We start from the raw sequence: 15,922 nt of genomic DNA, 5'->3' as shown, positions 1-15,922 counted from the left end.
AAAGTAGCTACAAGAAAACTTTAAATCACAGAAGCCACTCGCATTGTATTTCTATTGGATGGTGCTTAAGGAATGGGGAAGGAAGTGAGGCTGTCTGCAGGGCAAGCTCCAGGCCTCTGGGCATTTATGTTGGTTCATAGCTGGAAGGTTTGGGAAGTTTGGGGTTAACGATCCAGAGGAGATGCATGTGAGGCAGCACCACCCTCAGGCCCTGGCCCTCTGGACAGCTGCTCCTCCTATCTTCACTCGATCCTCCATTCTGCTGCTGTTGGGTGAGATGCCTTGGGCTCCCACTCGCTGCTCCAGATTGCAGCAGCTACGCCAAGTTTACTGAGTGTGGCCCTGGCTCCTCCGAGTGGACGCTTGGTCCCTGCCCCCTCTAAGCCGCCAAATATTACTGACCCCAAAGAACTTCAGATATTATTTCTATTTATCGACATTTACTGTATTAGAAATTAAAACAGAAACTTAGAAAACACACGTTCCATCATCTGTCAGAGCGCTGATGTTATATGAGAATACCATTAACCTGTGGAAAACTCCACTGCACACTAGTGAGATAAAGAGAAGAAAGAATAATTTATTAATCTATGAGAATAGCCCCACCCCACCCCAGGGCTTCTTGGATCACACTTTAAAACCACCTTTACAGATAATCAAGCAGAAACTTGGTAGGTGGTGACAAACCAAGCTCTCAGACCAGGGTTCTTGACTCCAAGGCCTGGAGTCAAGGCCCCACCCCTCACCGCACTCCTTATCTACAAGGGCTGCGGTGCCTGTGTTTGACTGAAAAGCGGTCAAACCTTGGAATGTGGTTTCATCCAGGCGCCTCATTTCCTGGCCCTGCAGGCAGGTATGTGAACATGGCCAGAGCCCAAAACTCCTGCCCCCTCCTCAGGTGAGGTGGGTGGATGTGTGGTGGCTCCTTGAGTGCTTAAGGCCATTTGGAAATGAGCTTTGGGGCCTGATACTTCGAAAGGTTTTGCTTGGCAGTCTGGACAGGTAGTAGAGCCTAGAAAAGGAGAAGGGCTCGGACCCCTGCCTATTACAAAGGTGTAGTAATGGGGGCAGCGGGAACCCAGAGAGGCTCCTCTGCCTCTTGCCCCTCATTTACTTTCAGCTTTGCAGTTTCTGCCCCACGTTGGCAGTGCTATGGGAGAGGGAGAGAAAACATCTCTAAAGGTCTGGACTAAGACTTGGAGGAATGAGACGCTGGAGTGGTGGACTAGGAAAAATCTCTAACGGAACCTTTCTCTGGGTACGTTCTGTGCATTAGCTGACTTAAGCCCCACAACAACAGGGCAGGTGGCCATTCTGATTTCTGTTTTATAACTAACTGAGGTAGTTGAGGCTCAGAGACGATAGCAAACACTTTGTGAACTGTGGAGCCACCCTGTATTCTGTCTGCCTTGGGGGCCACACTCTTGACCAGAATGCACGTCTGGAAGCTCCCTTCAACTTTCGCTTCCTTACCTCACCCAGTGTTGACAGGAACCCAGCAGATGTACCTGATCTCAGGTGGAAAAAAAATACGACTTAGGAATCGGATCCCATGCCTTTTTCTCATTTTTTGTAGTTTTACTTGAGGTAATCCTGTACAAAATCAATCAGACCCAGCCTCATCACGGCCATTATCACTTTTGGGAAGGTCAGAATTTAGTACTTTACTAAATGTGGATACCTTCAGGCCAGATGTCATCCAGAACCATTGAGTCCATTGATTTTCAGGACCCCTGGGACCACGTCTTGTCTCTAACTTGCTGTGCGAATCCAGCAAACCCCTGACTCTGGGAAGTTTCCTTTGTTCATCTGTAAAAAGATTTGGACCCCACCCCTACCCCCATTTAACTCTCACTCACAACAAAATTCCCAGAATGAATTCCAGTTCCAAATTCCAGTCTAAAGCAGAAGTGGGCATCTGCCTTGGGCCGGCTCACTCTCCAACAAGCTGCTTTCCTCTTGTGGCAGGTCAGGACCACCCTTTCTTTCTCTCTGTGGCGGACACTCCTCCCTCCCTCGGCTCTGCTGGGTCAGATCACAAAAGGCAGAGCTAGATCTACAGCTGCTGCCAACACGAGGGACTGTTGTTCCCTGTGCTGGAGACTGGTATGAGTCAGTCTATGGTACCAGTTACCAGACAGAAAATAGGACGATGCAGGGACAAAATACAAGATGGGTTCATTTCAGAGGACTGAGAAAAAGTGACACTCCCGTGAGGGGAGGAAGAGAGGCCAGCCAGGGAGAGGTCATATTTACTGACGGCCTGAGACGGGAAATTCAGACCCCTTGAAGAGTCCCTGAGAACTGGAGCAGGGCGTTAGGTTCTGCTGCTCTGCTTTCAAGGCAGATCCCCCACTCCTCTGAGTGGATGGTAGGAGGTGCTCACTGATGGAGTCATTGACTGACCAGGTCACATCTGTGCTTTGTTCCATCCAGTTTCCAGGCCTCTGGAATGACTAACAGGCAGTTAGCTCACTGTGGGAAGCAGGCAGACCTGGGTGAAACACTGCGTCATGCTCTCAGTGGCATGTCTCCTGGCCTCAGTTTCTTCCCCTGTAGAATGAAGCCTGAGTGATCTACCTGGTCAAGGGGCTGGAAAACTCAGTGAGGGATGCGTGATTCTGGGTGATTGCTCTTCACAGGTATTCTCTTAAAATGGAGCCTCCTATCTCAGCAAACAGGGAGGAAATGTTCCATAGGGTCTCTATCTTGAAAAATAAAACTTTGACTTAATCTCATATGGAAGTAAGGAAAACTATTTCCTCTGTTATTAAACTAAAGTTATAGGGCCGGGGATGTAGCTTAGTGGCATCACCCCTACCTCCAAAGCACAAGGTCCTGAGTTTGATTCCCGGTACCCCTCCCCCCAAAGAACTCCCCCAAAACAAAAAACCAAAGTTATAATCACATCTTGCCCTGACTCTCAGAGCATATGAAAAATGTAGACATTTGGAGTTTTGATTATTTTTCTTGGCCTAATTGTTTTCTTACAAACACGAACAGGGTTATGACGCCATCCTTCCTTCACTGTGTGGTTTTCACAGGACACGCAAAAACAAGGTTACTTCTTTGCAAAAATATTTCAGCTCGATCCTTGGATAGTCAAATGCTCTCTTTTGAAGCATCTATCATCGGCATTCTTGGATATTCTCTTCTGCAGCTGTTAACTGGCATCACTTTCCCAGGTTCTCATTTGTTGATGGCTTCATGTGTTTGAGTTTAGCAGTTTACCATCCACTTCACCAGAAGTTTATATTTTCCATGATGTACCATCTCTTTCATGTTTTCACATGTACTCATGCAAAACAGTCACAAAAGAGCACGACTATTACTGGCTAGTGAAAAGCAGGAGGGAGGCTGATGGGGCGTGAAATAGGAAAGTGGTCACTTTCTTTAGTGAATCTTTTTGTGTTAACGATGATTTCTGTGCTGTCTGAGCAGCATCTTAACTGAAACATAGATAGTAAGTGCTCATGTAACAAGAATTTAGACAAGGTCCAGGGATTTAGCTTATTGGCACTGTGCAAGGTCTTGAATTCAATCCTTGGGACTGTAAAAGAAGAAGAAGAAGAATTTAGACAAGGGAGAGCAGAAAGGTCTCATCATGTGTACTAACTCTGATGGATTGATAGCAGCTGTCTGCAGTACTGTGTAGAGAAAGATCCAGAGACTCTTAGTAGGCAAGAGTACTACAATTGATTAATATCAATTGATGGGGATGTGAGAAAGGTAAGGGGCTCTCTATGTACTGTAAAGCTTTGTGTATACGCAGATATGCAATTTAACAAAATGAAGAATTTCTCTCTAGAAATACAGCAAAAAAGGTAGGGGATGTAGCTCAGTGGTTCTCTTGCCTGCCTCACAAGTGCAAGGTCCCAAGTTTGATCTCTGGTACCAAAAAATAAATTAAATAAACAAATAAATAAATAAAAATAAAATACAGCAATGTTGGGAGGGATATACAATTTTTGTAAAATTATCATTACTCAGAAGGTACTTATGTTTGTAGACAAGATAAAAGGAAATCAGAGTTGGTTGTATATCATCCTGGTGACCACTGCTTGCCTACTTGGCCCACCAGATGATTAAAAAGAAGCATAGTGGTTACTGGGAGCATACTAATATTCTTGTGACTTTTGCTTCTCTCTGCTACACTGCATTGGGGGAAGGTAGCCATAGACCAAGTGAGATAAGGAAACATGATTCCACTTGTTATTAGCTTTGGCACTGGAGTCAGACAGATATGGGGTTAATCCCAGCACCAGTATTTAGAATTTATCGTGTGCTGTTGAGACAGTTGAGTAAGGTGGGAAAAATCATGGTAGCAGCTGTATTGCATTGTTTGAGGATTCTGTGTGTAGCAAATGCCCCCTCCTGAAATTAGGGTAGCAAATTTCTCTCAGGAAAGGGCTGTGAAGCCTAGTTATGGAAAATGCATGCACAGTGTTTGGAGTTTGCATATCACATTGCCCGGGGTGAACTAGATGTCAACAGAGGTGGGATTCATGGATGGAAAAGAAGCTGGAGAGTCAGTGGGATCAGTGCTCAGGGTTCGCAGTTCTGTCCTTCGCCCTCTCCAGGAATACAGTTGTTACTGAAGCAATACCCCCTCTCCATTAACTATCTTAAAAGCTAATCAGAGGACACAGGGAAATGCAGCATTCTCTGCGTGCTTAACCTTTGCTGAACTCTCTTAAATGCTTCTGAGGGAAAGTTGTATTAATTCAAATCTATTCAGTCTTTCAGTTTCAGACTTCTCTGTTTCACCTGAGCTAAGCCTGCACTTAATTCTCCAGTCTGGGATAGAGTCTGAGGCAAGAAGAAGAAGAGGAGGAGGAGGGGGAGGAGCGCTGCTTTTTATAAATTACTCAGTCACAAAACTTTGTTAGAATAGCATAAATAGACTGAGACAGGTGCCAAAAGGGAATCAAGAGCTTACCTGATTTGTGTAATACTTCCAAGTTTTGTTTAAATGTTAGTGCCTTACTGAAGCTTATCTCCATTAATAGTCTGAGAGCCCGTGGGATGCTTGTTTTGCAATCTCATTTTGAGATTTTTTTTTTATGTTGACATCACAGACTTTTCTGGCATGAAAAACTAAATGATTCAGAAGCAAAGGAGAGTAAAGACTGAAGGAGTCACAATTTAAAATATCAGTAACGACTTCTGCAGTCCGAAGGGTGGTGAGATGCATAATGTCAACATTGGTTATTCTCATCCATGAATTGTAGATGAGTGGTGCCCTTTGTGAATCAGGTTCACTTGCAATTCTCTCTTAACAGTCGGGAGCCTCAGTTATGGGGCTGAGTGGAAGCTGCTGGGAGGGGCGAGTGCCTTGGGTGCTCGAGATGAAGGCATCGGGTTTGGCAATCGTCTGCACTGTTGAAGAGGGATAGACCTGGCCCCTACCGGTCTGGGCTCTGCTACTTTCTAGCTATATGACCTTGGGCCATACTGTTTATTCAGAGATGTGGCTTCCTCACCAGAAGCACAGAGATAGCAGTGGAGCTGTTTATTACTAATCAAGCCAGGCTGAGCTATGTTGCTGCGCCCCCACTCAGTGATGCGTTATTAGTTATCATTAACCCTCAGCACTTCATGGTTTACTATCTGTGTTTCAGGAAATAAGGGCTTTGCCGCAGGTCATGTGGCTCAAAATCCCTCTCATGATTTAGTGCAGCTCACTGTTCTTTCAGGTGGGAGCCATAGATACCTGGACAATTTGCTATTTAACCAGACTGAAGGCAAAGCAATTATCTTGGACAGTCGGGTATAGCCAGACTTTTGTAAGCAAAAGGAAAATCACCTATGTGGCGTATACAACCAACCCGAATTTTGTTTGTTTGTTTGTTTGTTTGTTTATTTATTTATTTATTTATTTATTTATTTTTTGGTGCCAGGGATCAAACTCGGGTCCTTGCACTTGCAAGGCAGGCGGCGGAACCACTGAGCTAAATCCCCAGCCCCAGCCAACCCGAATTTTAAGAAAATGTCCATTACCATTTTCAGTTGGAAAAGTAAATCTTTTCTTCTTTTAAATTGTGTAGTCTTCCTTTGCATAATCTATATGCACGTGGGCTTTTCCTTGTGTGGACAGTGGCTGAGGATATGACGGTCCTGAGAAGGAAGGGACACTTGTGAAACAGACACCCGGCTCTCTTCCTCTGCACCCCGTGTTACTGTTTAAACACCTCACTGTGTCTGGGAGCCATTGTTAGTTCTGCCCACGAGTAGAAGAGAACACCTAGCTGGCTATAATTCTTTTCAGCTCTTCCTTTTCTGGGAGGGGCGCTTAGCTTGACCTAAGGAGTACTTTCAAAAGCGCAATGGGCATGCGGAGCTTCCAGGGACCTTGTTCAAACGCCGATTTTTATTGGCAGTTCTGTGCTGTCCCCAGGAGGAGGGGTTGCAGCTGGCCCTCAGACCACACCTTGATACAAAATAATGTTTACCAGCCTTTCCTTTTGGGGGAAGGTGGAGCGTCCTAAAAGAGGTTTTAAAAATAATAAATTAATAAGCTCTGCCTGCCATGCATAAATAATTTGCTAAAGTGACCCATTCTTTAGAGTGTTTGGAGTCAGCTGACGTACCAGAATGTTTTACTGGGCTCTCACCCTATATTTTATTTCCATATGTGCTAATGTTAGCTAGTGCCTCGCCCTTCAAACGTAGGTCTCTCAGAGAGTAGTGTCTGTAATCTGGTCTCCAAACCATCAGCTGCCGGTAGATGGAATATGGAAAATGAGCCTGGTGGGTCGCTACAAGATTAAGGGCTGGTGTTCTGTTTGCACCTCACCGGGATGGTCTTGGTAGATGGCTGCAGATGTGAAGTGTGATTCATGGAACCCTAGTTCCCTGATCAGGGCCTGAGCATCTCTCCTTTTTAACACTGGTGACATTCTCCATCCAGCATCTGCCAGTCCAGGACCTACTTACAGCTTTCTCTATGGTTGTTTTTGTGAGTCAATGGGCTTTGGCTGCCAGCAGGCACTCGGGAACTTTACCTGTAGTGTTTCTTGTATTTTCATTTCCTTCCCAGCGGATCTGAGCCACTGCTGGCCCGTTTCTGTCAGTCAGACACTGGCATCCCTTCAGCGGGAAGCGTGGGAGTTCAGTGGCTTTGATGGTAATTTCTTTTACATGCATCTCCTCCCGTCTCGCCCCAGCTGTGAACAGTTGAAAAGGCAACCAGAAGTTAGGAGACCCTCAGAGAGAAATCCGCAGTATGGCTTTATTGCCAGAACCCAGGTATGGCTTTTTTACTGAGTCTCAGAGCCGCCATCAAACGCCTTCCTGCTGGCATTCTGATAAACTCATCCTGCAGACTTGGGAAGCTTTGTGGGTCTCAGCGATGCACCCTGCAGGGATGGAGAAGGACGACTAAGAGAGGAACTTGCCATTTGGTCGGTATGCCCCTAGCACAAAGCTGGGAACCATGGCAACCACTTGACTATGGAGAGAGGTTTCCCAAGGGCCTTCCTGTGGGTCAGCAACATCCCTGACAGGCTGCTGCTGGGGGCAAGGTATTGAAAGGAGTTGTCGGTCAATTACCAGGGTCTGGCACTTTCTTCACAGTGCTTCATCTGTGCAGACCCCCCACTTTGCCTTGCCTGCTCCTACCTCAGTTCAGCCTTCCTCCCTGCACACCCTGTCCCTGTGTCGTTAGGCCTGTGCTCCTTTAGCATGTGCTTCTTAGAAAAATCTACTTCAGGTATTGCTCTCCTTGGGCCATTCTTCCACTTAGAAACCCACAACAACTCCACATCGCTTCTGAGATTGGGCATGAATTCTCCTGCCAGTTCAGTGCCTGTGCGGTCCGGTGTACCCAGTTTGTTAGCCTTATTTCCCACCACTCTGCAGTGGCAGCTCAGTCCAGCCCATTTTTCTGCTCTCCTCTCCTCCAGGGCTGGTCCTCAGGGGTCAGGGCTGTGCCCTCTGCCCGGTTTTGTCTTTCAAATACTCTCAAAGCAGTCGATCCTTCCTAGTGCCCTGCACAGTTGTCATTAACATATCAACTGTACAATTTTGTTTGTTTAATCCTCAATCCGCTCAAGCCTAGGAGAGCAGGGGCACCATATTAATGTGCCAAGGCTGCCATATCAAAATACCACAGGCCGGGGAGGTGCTTAAACAACAGAAATTAATTCTCTTGGATTTCTTAAGACTAGAAATTTCTTTTCTCTGTGGATGCGCATTCCTGGTGTGTGTCCTAATTTCCTCTTACAGGAACATCGTGTAGATAGGACTGGCACCCACACTAACAGCCTCATCTTACCTTAATCACTCTTGAAAGGGCCTCTTCCCATCTACAGCCATACGCTGAAGTACAGACGTTAGAGCTTCAGCATATGAATTTTGAGGAGCACAGTGCTGTCCACCCTAGCGCTATACTTCTCTCTCACTAGTGAACCTGCAGTTTCGAGCCCCGTGTTTGGCAAACGGAAGTAGGACTCAGCAGGGCCTTGTTCTGGAATGATGGTGTGGAGAAAGCCCCTTCTTTTCCTGGGCGGCCCTGCCATGCTAACCACCAGTCGCTTAAGGCCCGGGCCTAGGCCCACCACCTTAGAGGCCTTCTCAAGCCCTGGCCTACGTCCTTCTCTGAACTTCTCCAGTACACTCAAGTACGGCCTCACATTGCCAGTTCTTTCCTGGGTTTATCTAGGATAGACTAATGGGGCTATACCTCCAAAGAACAGGGGAAAAGAGGCTGCCCTAAAACAACCCCTCTCCCAAAGAAATTGTGGTTTTTCCTTTAGGAACAATCTGTACATGTCATGGATTAAAATATACATTGAGGAGGTCCTTGAGAGAGCTACAGTCAAGTCCAGCAAAAGACCCCTCAAAGTTATGGCCTTCCAAGCTGGGCGTGGTGGCACACACCTGTAATCCCAGCACTCAGGAGGCTGAGGCAGGAGGATCGCTGTGAGTTCGAGACCAGCCTTGGGCTACATAGTTCCAGGGCCAGCCTCAACTACATAGTCTCAAAAAACAAAACAAAAACCCCAAAAGTTATGGTCCTCTAAAGTAGAGCTGGAGTAGAAAAAAAGCTGTGAGTTTGAGTACTTTAACCCATAAACCATGTTTCTTTTGTCCTAAAAATAGTGCTCAAAATGGGAAACCTCTACTTCTCAGCCTTTCCCATAAGATGGATTTAAAATGTGTTACTCCCTCAGAGGATTTCAAACTCATGGAGATTTTTGTTTTGTTTCCGACCTTCTCTTTCCTGGCTGGGGAGAATGTCTTCTGAGATTTAAAGAGTTAAAACTGCTAATGGATCACACACATTCCCAGGCAACTTAATTATTGACCCAGCTTGTGAATCATTCATAGCTTTTCAGTGGTATCCGTATACTCTGCTGGCAGCAAATGGTAATCCTGGGCTATTTGCAAAATGGAGGTCGGGGTCAGGGAGAGTGTGAAAAATTAAGAATCACACCACTTCCTTTTCTCCCTGAACTTTTATTGCCCCTTTAAATGAAGCCAAGGCTTTCTTCCTTTGCCACCTGCTCCAAGTGAGCGCCTCTGTTAACTGCCAAGAGAGCTCTGTTTTCGCCTGCCTTTCTTTTAGCCATACTGGCTCAGGATACAAGGTGACTGATTTCAGCTGGGAGTGAAGTACCTGGGACCAACCATTTTCCCTGTAGTTACTCTGGGTTAGAGCCAGACCTGTAGGAACGCAACATCTTAACATTTTAAGTAACGCCTCTAATCACATCCCCAGGGGCTGGATAAGAAGCGAGGCTTTCAGCTGGCCTGCCAGTGCGGTTTTTAAGCAGTTTGTGGTTAACCAAGGCCACACACCCAGTAAGCTCGAGGTGGGGTTTAATGGCAACAGCTTAGGGTGGGAGCTGTTCTTCCATGGTGTTGGGTATCAGCTGGGTCTTCCTACTTCCAAATGAGAGGAGGCCCGGTCAGGTCTCAGTGACTGTGGGGTTCAGGTTCAATGCCTGTGAAAACAGACACCACAATAATCAAAGGGCTGCATTCCTGTCTAAATGGCAGCTAATCCCCACGCCTTTGAAGGAGCAGAAGCCACAGGTGACAGTCAAGCCAAAACGAATCAACTGTTTGGTTTGTTTGTCCCTCAGTCCTGTAGAGTTTGGAGCTCAAAAGACAGTTAAAGATGTCTCAGTCCATTTTACAAGTGAGAAGATGGAGGCCTGAATATACTTATGGATTGTTTCCTGTGATCACTGCGTGACCTAGCAGCAGTCTATACCATGAGTTTCTTTGTTTTTGTTTTTTTGTTTTCAAATAGTTTAAGACTTCTTTACTTGAGTTGAAAGGAATACAAGCTGGAAATAAGATTTATGTTATATTTGTATTATATTTTACTCAATATAAAGAAGAAATTAATAGCAAGAGACTTTTAAAAGTAAACAAAGAATTGAATATTTAAAATAACAAACACTGATTTTGTAATTTATCAAAGCTAGAGGCAAATCTTTCTCTACTTGTTCAGTTAACACAGTCTGGTTCCCAATCAGTTCCAGTTGAGCATATCTAGAAGGTAAATGTTCTCCCCTAGGGAAAACTACTGGAATAGCTGGGGAGTTCCTTCGTGCTTTAGCATTGCCTGTCTTTCCTTTGGGTTCCTCATGCTCTTTGGCTAGGGTGGGAGGAATCTAGGAGAAAAGATATGCGGAGAAGTGTTTAATAAGCTTGTGTTTTACAAGGCCGTGCTACAAAACGTGGCATTGTGGCTACCAGTCCCTGAGATTTCAAAATCAAACTTCATCGGTGGGCAGGCTCGAAGCCTTCATCCCCTAACCACACCTTTCTCACCAGCCTCGCTTTTCATCTTTGGATCCTGGTTAGAGTCAAGGGCATCCTTTTTCCAAATTCTACTCCTGCTTGTTACCACTTCTGTCCACTTTTCGATATATGTGATAATTTCATTTAATATTCACGAAACCCTACCACGTAGATCATACCAGCTCCAATTTTCAGATGAGGAAACGGAAACTCTGAGCAGGTTGGTGACTCTTCCATGCTCCTGTAATGAGTAGCATCACTGGACTGTTTTCATTCTGTGGTGCCTTTTATTCTTGTATGTGTGTATGTGTTTGTGTGTTCTGTGTATTGTCTGTGTGGCACTGGGGACTGAACCCAGAGCCTTTACTCTGAACTACATAGAGCTATATTCCCCAGCTTTTGATTTTTTTTTTTCCCAAGCTGGGCTTGAGTTTATGGTCCTCTTGCCTCAGCTTCCCAACGTATTAGGATTGTAGGTAAGCAATGCCACAAACAGCTTCTGTGATGGCTCTTTTGCAAAGAATGGTCTCCTATTAAAAAAAAAATTTTTTTTTTGGTTTTTTGAGACAGGGTCTCACTATGTAGTTGAAACTGACCTGGAACTTACTATGTAGCCCAGGCTGGTCTCGAACTCCCAGCGATCCTCCTGCCTCAGCCTCCTGAGTGCTGGGATTACAGGTGTGTGCCACCACACCTGGCAAAAAAAATCTCTTGATCACAGTGTAGAACTGCTTAGATTAGCAGGTGACCAGAGTATGTTGCTTGTGTCAAGAGAATTCACAGTGTATGATTTTAGAGTCTTTCACCAATAAACCCTCTCTGTACATTGTTGCTGCCGTTTCTCTTTGTTACTTCCCCAGTAGGATAAAGTCCTTGTCTGGCTCCAGGGTGATGTCTCTGGCTGAAGGCTGCAGGGCTGTGTGCAGGCATGTGCTGGGCAGAGCTGTGGTGAATTATTTTAGGACTAGATAAGTGGAAGGGTAGGGGGATTTTCGCAGAGCTGGTGCATCTTGCCCTGGCTCTGCCAGTTTGCCGAGGACTGTATGAGCTTTCCATGAGGGAGACCTTTACAGAAACAGGTTGCAAAAGCTGTCTGAATGTCCATAGGAACGCCATTTCAGGTTGTTTGGCTTCTGCTCGTCTCTCTTTCCATACCTTTTTGGCTTCTAGCGATTTGAGGGAGCTTGCACTCCATGTTCCTTACCAAGCCTCTCTCCCGCAGCCGTTTCATTCTGTGGAGCTGAATAGAAGATCCCAGAAACCCTTATTCCACGGGGGTCCCTCCCACCCCACCCCAGACCTCACCTGGACTGGAAACTAAAAGTCCAAGAACAAGACTTTACTTAACATTTTTGCATAAATAAAAAATATATTATTAAGCTGGCTTCAAAAATACTGGAATACTGGCATGGCCCTACCAGATGGCATAGTTCTGGTTTTGGTTGTTGTTGTTTTGTTTTGTTTTTTCTTTTTGACACAGGGTCTTGCTGTGTAGTTCAGGATGGCTTCAAACTCACTGTGTAGCCCAGACTGGCCTTGAACTCACAGCGATCCTCCTCCTGCCTCAGCCCCGCAAGTGCTGAGATTACAGGCATGCGCTATCATTCCCAGCTAGTTCTGGGGTTATACAGGATGAATTATGTTTTCCCATGCCAGGTTAAGGTATAGCCTTTATGTGGAGGAGGAAATTCTTTTATCTGAGCCTCTTGCAATTGTCTATTGTTAAGTCTGTTATTCATTTATTTCACACTGTGAAAATTAAGAAATGTAATTTTATAGATGCCATGTTTATAGTTTCTTATTTTGTCATTGTGTTCGTTGCCTTTGTCCAAGTTTTATATTGCCTTACCTTAATTTAAAAAACATATACTGTTTAATATCTTACATTCACTCTCTTACAGTAAAGAAATAATGCATCAACCGCCAAAAGATGATTGAAAGATGGGGTTTTTATGACTGTGAGATCCTGGAGTGATTGGCACCTCTGATTTGGGTTCAGGATCAATGAAGTTTCCTAGCCTGGCAGAGAGAATGCTCAGTGGAATAGAGATGCTTCCTGGGGAATGCCCGCAGCCCTTCTCCTCTTCCTAGATCACCAAAGATAAATGCTCTGCTCCCCTTCCTTCCTCCTTTCCCCTCCTCATAAGGGAGTATTTCAGTTCTTTTTTAACCACTGGAGAAGGGTTGACCCAGTGTTCCTAACTGAGGGTCAGGAAGAGAGAGGGTTAAAAAAAAAAGACGAAAGCACAAGTGTGGGGATCAGCTTAGGAAAAGGCTTGGGAGGACTGTGGCCAGAGACGGTGCTGCAGAGCAATGTAGCAGATAGAAACGAAATGAGTGAAGAGGAAAGGAGAATTTATAAATGTTCCTGTGGTCATATATTTGTCTTCTCCTCTTGATGTCTAAGACCTCAAAAAATAAATTGGGCCTTTGAAATTCTTTGTTGTATAGGGTTTTATATATATATATATATACAACATCACCCTGAGTCCAAACCGTGTAGATTCTGCTTTCACCTGAATAATATTCCTGTGTCCTCTCAGTTTGGACTGGTATCTGCTCCATTCCCAGCTACAGTATTAAGGTTCTATAAGTAACATCAGGATTTGCCTATACGGACACGGATCACAGTCGTGTGACTGTCTACAATGAGTCTAGACCCAGTACACCTCATTTACTTGATTCATCTGATGACTCTGAGAGGAACTGTTCATTACCAGGAATAAGACACTTTCCAGTCGGAGTTTGTTTAAATAGTGAGGACACAAGGAACTCACTCCAAGTATACAGAGTAGAATGATACCTGTTAGAATCTAGCCTCAAGTGTTTTAGGTGGCTTCTGTCCTCATCCTAAGAACGCTCTTGTTTTGTAAAAATGTCAGTATTATTTTTTAAAGAGGGAAGTGATTTTTCTCATGTTCTTTCAAATTGTATTTTTTTATTAGAAAAATCTCCAAAGTCATAAGCTGTCAGAAAGACATGGTATTGAACTAACTTATAACAGAAATATCTTCAATAAATGTTCCCCTGTGTGTTTACCAGAGAGGTTCTTTGTATTATTTATCAGGTTCAAAAATGCATTCTTATGACAGTGTTCACCAGCTTAGTCTGCCACAAGCACTCCACTCCCAGAGTCCAGGAGATGTGTTTAATTCCCTGAACTGTCAAAGTGAAGTTCTACTTCTCTTGTCCTTGTGGATCTGGTGTGCTCTTAATCTGGGGGCAACATGACTAGCATTTTATGTTCACTCAGTTGTTCCTCTCATTCACCGTTCCAGTGTCTGTCATCCCAGCCAGAAGTGTGTAAAAGACAAGTTTTAAAGAATTAAGAAATGAGAGCCTTATTTGTGGTCGCCAAAGCTTCCCTAGTTCTTTTTAGAGAGAAAATAAAAATGTGTCTATATTTCCTAAAGTTTCCCAAGTGTCTTAGTCTATTTTGTGTTGCTGTTATAGAATATCTGGGACTGGGAAATTTATAAAGAACAGAGATTTATTTCTTATAGTTCTTTTTGGCTTTGTTTTGTTTTTTGAGACAAGATCTTGAACTCAACTACATAGCACAGGCAGGCTGGTAACTCATGATCTTCTTGCCTCAGGCTCCTGAGTGCTAGGAATTTAGTTGCACACCATCGTGACTGGATATTTTTCTGAAGAATTAGTCATTTGTGATCGAGAGCCTGCATCTGGTAAGGGCCTTCTTTCAGTGTCATCCCATGATGGAAGTCAGAAGGGCAAGAGAGCATAGGAGGCCCAAACACATTTTTATGATAACTAACCCACTCTCTTGACAGCATTAACCTATCTGTGAGGGTTCTGAGTCTTTATTATCCCCATGCCCCAGCACTGTTATGTTATGGATGAAATTTCCTACACACTACCTTTGGGGGATACATCCAAATAATAGCAGCTGCTAACCTCCTGGATCTTAAAATACAGTTGGCGTTAGGCTGAATTTTTATCAAACATCTGAAGGTTATGTAATCCAGGAAAATTCTCCTTATTACCTTGGATTGGGTATAAGGTGCATGTTTTCCTCAAGACTTTTTAGAGGCTTACTTTGTTTTTCTGTGTGTAATTTATCAATTGTTCTCCTCACTTAGAAACACTGTCCAGGAAGTCCAAGGTAGAAGTTGGGTCTACAAACTCCATCTAGGATCAGGGAAGCTTTTCAGGCCTGAAGGATCAAGCTAAACCAGGGTGCACAGGAGGACTGAGGTCCGTATGAAATCTCAGAGGTTAAAGCAGGGATCCAAGTCTGGGCTCGGAACCTAGAATTTGGAATTTGGGATATAAAGTGAAAGGATATTGGAATCAGGGTTCAGGTAAGAGGAAAGAAACAATTTTCTCAACCCATCTCTAGAGTATATTTGAATCTAGTTGGGGCGCAGTGTTGGGGCAGACATTTCTGAGAGGTAAAGAATCCCCTAATTAATTGAATAATTAAATGATCAAGCATTTGTAAAGATGTTTCCTATTTGAAGAACAGGTAGGACATTGGAGGTCGGAGTCAAAGGGATTAACATTACCTAGGATTTGTTTTTCAGGGCAAAAAAAAAATGTATTTCTGTACATTTCACAGGGCATTTTGATTTCTTGCTAAACCTTCTACCACTTTGATCAATATACAGTTAAAATCTAATCTTCTGTTCAATCAACAAATCCCAATTTCAGTTGGTTATAGCTTCTCTGAGAGGAAATCAATACATAATTCTGAATTAGGCAGGGTTTAGTCAAAGAATAAGAATACAGTATAAGAATACAGATTAAAGGATATAAACTCCTAGCTTTGCAAGTATGGGAGCTGAGGAGAGATGATCTGTGGGCATCCTTGCTCCTGCAGTGTCAAATGTTGAGCTGAAGTCATTATGGGTCAGCCACATAGTCAGTTGAGAAGGGAACTGGGTGTGGATAAGAACAAGGACAACAAGACATTGTGTAACCCATAAGGACCGGGAACACATGAAGACTGACTAGGACCTGTCTGTCTCTCTTTCAATCCCATCTCTATTTTGCTGTGGCCTGCAGAAGCTGGCATCCTCTCTCACGAGCTGCACTTGCATCTGGCCCAGGACAGAGAAATTGTTGGCAAAGATAGGGCAAGAGCTATAGGAGCTGCGGGTCTGAGTGCTGTGCCGTACCGACAGACTGAGCCAGTAGGCACAGTATC

The sequence above is a fragment of the Fukomys damarensis genome, unplaced genomic scaffold, assembly GCF_012274545.1.
Source record: "Fukomys damarensis isolate Sample0158 unplaced genomic scaffold, DMR_v1.0_HiC HiC_scaffold_14, whole genome shotgun sequence".
Lineage (NCBI taxonomy): Eukaryota > Metazoa > Chordata > Mammalia > Rodentia > Bathyergidae > Fukomys > Fukomys damarensis.
Note: the sequence above shows the minus strand (reverse complement) of the source record.